The sequence below is a fragment of the Notolabrus celidotus genome, chromosome 11, assembly GCF_009762535.1.
Source record: "Notolabrus celidotus isolate fNotCel1 chromosome 11, fNotCel1.pri, whole genome shotgun sequence".
Lineage (NCBI taxonomy): Eukaryota > Metazoa > Chordata > Actinopteri > Labriformes > Labridae > Notolabrus > Notolabrus celidotus.
In genome coordinates this window covers 36,905,256-36,910,551 of record NC_048282.1, presented here as the reverse complement: position 1 = coordinate 36,910,551, position 5,296 = coordinate 36,905,256, and the positions used below count along the sequence as shown (strand labels likewise).

The 5,296-nt window shown below is 44.8% G+C and overlaps 1 protein-coding gene across 1 annotated transcript in view; it reads right to left on the bottom strand.

Annotated features, from left to right (window-relative positions):
* Positions 1-1,874: 1,874 nt before the first annotated feature.
* The window catches only part of LOC117820961 (extracellular sulfatase Sulf-2-like), a 7,564-nt gene continuing 4,142 nt past the window's right edge, over positions 1,875-5,296 (bottom strand). The window contains exon 7 of the mRNA XM_034694921.1: positions 1,875-5,296. This exon is cut by the window's right edge and continues 256 nt beyond it. The gene's annotated coding sequence lies outside the window, so the exon portion shown is untranslated.

The window sequence follows — 5,296 nt, the reverse complement described above, 5'->3', positions numbered from 1 at the left end:
TGAAGAGAGTTGTCTTTTTTCACTTCTGTCAAAACGAAACATCTCAACATGACGAACACAAGCAGAGAGAGGAGCAGAAGAAATGTATTAACTTAAATGCCAACAAATAAACATTACTGATATTAATTTAATAAAAACTACAACTATTAAAATGTGTTTCCATAGCTATCATCCTTAGGAAACTAGTCATAAGGAGATGCACACTCCACACCAGAGAGAGCCAGAGTCAGAGAGAGTGAACCAGGAAGTCAGAGAGAGTGAACCAGGAAGTCAGAGAGAGTGAACCAGGAAGTCAGAGAGAGTGAACCAGGAAGTCAGAGAGAGTGAACCAGGAAGTCAGAGAGAGTGAACCAGGAAGTCAGAGAGAGTGAACCAGGAAGTCAGAGAGTCAGAGAGAGTGAACCAGGAAGTCAGAGAGAGTGAACCAGGAAGTCAGAGAGAGTGAACCAGGAAGTCAGAGAGAGTGAACCAGGAAGTCAGAGAGTCAGAGAGAGTGAACCAGGAAGTCAGAGAGAGTGAACCAGGAAGTCAGGAGATGTTTTGTAGGCAGGTGCTCAGGTGCTGTAAATCCAGCAGGTGATCTCCAGAGTCAGGACACGCCCCCTGAAACACACAAACAACAACACACACAGAACAGAGCGGCCCGGTTGTGAGGTTTTCAAACTGTGCATAAGTGTCTGTGCATAAGGCCTTAAAGCTGCATTCTCTCTGATGTCCAGCAGGGGGCAGTATAAGACAGTCTGTAGTAAATGTTCCTCCTCCTCCTCAGCTGATTTGTTCCCTCAGTAAACAAGAAAGAGTTTATGGTCTCAATCTCTAGTTTCTTCTTCAACACAGCATGATGTTCATTTAGTGAATGATGGTCCCCTTTAGAGTCACAGAGACCCTTTTCAACAGAGGGAGTTTCAGGGCCGGTTCGGAGTCGGTGCTCAATTCAAAACCGGCCGGGAAAACTGGTTCCAGAGCGGCTCCAACTCTTTGCTGATCTAGACTTTTGCTGACCACGAACCGCTTACGTCAGGGGAGGAGTCAGACAGGGGAGGAGTCAGACATGGGAGGAGTCAGACAGGGGAGGAGTCAGACAGGGGCGGAGTCATATAGGGGAGGAGTCAGACAGGGTAAGTCAGATAGGGGGGGAGTCAGACAGGGGAGGAGTCAGACAGGGGAGGAGTCAGACAGGGGAGGAGTCAGACAAGGGAGGAGTCAGACAGGGGAGGGGTCAGACAGGGGAGGAGTCAGACAGGGGAGGAGTCAGACAGAGGAGGAGTAAGGCAGGGGAGGAGTCAGACAGAGGACGAGTCAGGCAGGGGAGGAGTCAGACAGAGGAGGAATCAGACAGGGGAGGAGTCATATAGGGTAGGAGTCGGGGGGCAGGAGTCAGACGGGGCGGAGTCATATAGGGTAGAAGTCAGATAGGGGAGGAGTCAGGTAGGGGTGGAGTTTGACATGAGAGGAGTCAGACAGGGGCGGAGGCAGACAGGGGCGGAGTTATATAGGGGAGGAGTCAGACAGGGGAAGTCAGATAGGGGAGGAGTCAGACAGGGGCGGAGTCATATAGGGGAGGAGTCAGACAGGGTAAGTCAGATAGGGGGGGGAGTCAGACAGGGGTGGAGTCAGACAGGAGAGGAGTCAGACAGGGGAGGAGTCAGACTGGGGAGGAGTCAGATAGGGGAGGAGTCAGCATGTTAATGATGAGTCCTCTAAGCACCTTAAACTTGGTCATGGAGATCTGCAAGGCTTGGTTCTCAGACCATTTCTCTTCCCCTCTCACCTGTGGGTATTATTCAGAAACTTCTCTGTTATGCAGACGATACTCGGTTATACATGAATGGATGAATTTCGGTTTAAACACAAAGACTCTGAAGAGAAGGATGAACAGTTTGGCATTTGACACTTTATTCACAAACTAGAACCAATCACTGTGTCCACAGGTCGGTGGCTGACTGTACAGGTGTGTTAGATCAGTATTAACATCTGCTGCACGCCGCAGCTTTACATCAACCCTCCATCCTCCAATCAAAGTGCTCAGCAGTTTGTCCTTCAGTGTGTGTGTGTGCATGTGTGTGTGTGTGTATGTGTGTGTGTGTCCAGTTCAGAACCAGGAGTCTCAGCTGGTCCAGAACAAATAGATTCTAGTGCTCTTGTCTTTAGAAAAACACACCTAAACATTTACAAATACATTCAAACACAACCAGGAGATAGTTGTTAGACAGCAAATAGCACCGCAGAGCAAATACGTTCAGGGTTAAAAATAAAAACTCTACACTCGACGGGGGGAGGGGGGGGGACCCCCTGAAACACTTTTACACTGTTAGGTTGGAACCACGTTAAAGCCTGGAGTGAGTCCTCCAGCGTGAGACCACATCCGGGGCGGGAGAGCGGGACGTGTTGAGTCTGGAGTTCATCAGATTCAAAGACTGGAAGCTTGGACTGATCCATAACTTCAGATGGTAAGGTGCTGAATGCTAGCTGATGACAGATTGTTGATCTATTGTTAAACCTGATTCATGTCCCGGTTTACCCCCACATCTTAACATCCCCTCTTTTTAGTGGACAGTCAGGAAAGGGTTAAATTTACACGGTTACTATCTTAAACACAGCAGAGTGCCGTTATGACGTCTTTACATCTCTTATGATGAGCATGACTTTAGAGGAAATGTCCCACAGGAGTTTGGCACACAGGAATAAGAGCTGTCACCTCATTGGTTCATCCGTTAGCCAATCACAGAGCTTCTTTTGGTCACATGTGGCCTGACGTTTGAAACACACATGAAGCTTTGAATCTTCAGTCATGTTCGTCTGAAATGAAACTTTGTGATGTCTGTAGAAGTAGATGAGACGTCTTCTCTGCGTGTGCACATGAAAGGCATTCTGGGAAATGTAGGAAATTGCAGCAGAGTGGGCGAGAGTGTCAAAAACACAACAACAAAACAGCTGTTGGTGTAAGCACAGAGGGGTGTGTGGGTTCAACAGTGTAAGAGTATCTGACGGGAGGTTTAAACACTGATTTCAACACGTCTGATGTCGGATTATTCAAGTTTTCAAACATTTAAAAAAAAGGGTCGGTGTTTTCTGAGATTAATGCTTTATGTAGTAAAAGATGTTTTTAAAGTTAGAGTCACTTCTTGAGTGAGTCCAGTCGTGTTTCCCACATTTAAACTTTACATTTCTCTCTGATGGTTTCTGAACGGGTGAAGGAGAAATGGACGCCAAATCTAAAAATGTAAGGTAAGCTAGTCGAGCTGAGCGGAGGAGACAACCAAAGCCTGAAGGAGGTGACGTTCTGTGCAGGAGGAAGGTGACTGAAAGATGATATTTGATGTTAAAACATGTAAAAATAAAAATAACGTGACACAAAAGCAGAACTTCAGGACTCCACGACACTTCTGCAAAAAGTTCACCAAGCAGTGACATCACTTTGTAGTCCTTTTTTCATTGGCTCCCACGTGTGACCCTCCAGCGGTGTCATCTTTTCCTGTTTTTTTTTGTTTTTTTTTAAACTTGAAAATGTTCGTCACTCTCCTCAGGGCTGCAGCGTTGCATCATGGGAGCTGTAGTCAGTCACCAGGTTAGTACAACTGTAGCTCTGTCGTCAGTAAAGACGTCGGTCGTCACGGTAACCGACACTCAAGTTAGTGGAAGGAATTAAAAATAAAAAAAGGAGGACATCACGCTCCGGCGGCGGCGGCGGCGGGGATGTCACAGTGTTCGACAGTGAGGGCTTTTTTTTTTTTTTTTTGCTTTCGTCTCAAGTAACAAAAACAGGAAGAGGAGATCAGGTCCTTTAATGTCTTTACAGACGGTTAGACGACTAAATATGGGCATGGAAAACAAACATGGCCGCTGGGAGGTCACCTGAAGAGGAGGAGGAGGAAGATTGGAGGTTTTCTGAATTTCTTTTAGAAGACAATGTGCAAAAATAAAACCTGGGAGTTATCTAAAGCGGACTTGTGTTCTCTGAGACGCTCTGCAAACATGAGATCAAACTACAGCCGTTGGAGCCCGATGATACAAGGGCAGGTTATTCCACTTATGTTTCACTGATCAGGGAAAGAGTGAAAAAGTTCAAAAGTAGTACAAAAAGTTGAAAAACTGCAAAAATAAACGTTCTTATCAAGAGTTCTCTGGATGAAATGAAACGTCTCTTAGAAAAATAACTTCTCCTAGAGTCTGACGTAAATCTGTTAACTGTAGATAACACAGCAGGTAAGTGCAACCTTCTAAAAATGGCCGACACAGGAAGAAGTATTTGTTGCTGAAGGTGTGTTCGGACCAAAAAAATGCCGAATTTTCTGCACTTAACGATCAAAAGTTTATTTAAACGCTATTAAGAAAAAGTTTGTTATAAGTCAGCCAGGTAATCTTTAAAATCTCAGATTAAAGCTCCTGTAAGTAAATTTTTGTTGGTGATTTGGCGCCCCCTCTGGACAAAGTGATAACTACTATTTATTCTATGATTTAGTCCAGAACCTTCTATGAACAAACAGATCACTCACTGTTTCTTCATCATTCATTTTAGTCTGTTTCATAACCAAAGGAAAAGTTACTCATTGGAGCTTTAAATCAAACTCGTAAGACTTCAAGAGCTTTTTACAAATCTGCATCTTGATGAAGATTTTGTAAGCATCCTTTTAATATACTTACTGAAATTAAACCACATGAAATCAGTTGATGTCAGGTTTACGGTGCAAATATCTGACTCTGTTTTGGTCTCAACACACCTCAGGTCTCCAATTGAGTTAAAAAAACTCTTGATAAGAAGTTACTCAGATAAATGTGATTCAAAAAGCTCTGCCTTTAAGTTCAAACTAAGGTGAAAAAGCATCTCTGGAACGATGGCTAATCATGCGTGTGTGTGTGTGTGTGTGTTCTTGCCTGCCTGTCAAACAGGGGACCTTCTCTTAATTTTATATTCACCTACAGGGGACGTCAAACAACCTGAGGACATTTGGGAGGTCCTCTGATTGTTGTGCTTTGATTGATGTTAAAATGACGTCTGAGATCTTCTTGTAAACTCATCTTGATTTTAGCAAAGGTAGAAACTGCATGTGTAAAAGATTAGTCTCAACATCGCCCCCTGCAGGCGGAAACAGGAATTTTATTGAATCAAAAATGAGAACGGTGAGAACGACACCGAATCATATATCTCTGACATCTGTGAAGTTTATTCTCTAAATCATTTCTCCTCTTCCTCTCCATCTTCTCCTCCTCTTCCTCACCACTGTCCCTCCTCCTCCTCTCCTCCTCCATCCAGAGTCGTTCTCCTTAGAGGAGCACGATGGAGGAGGAGGAGGAG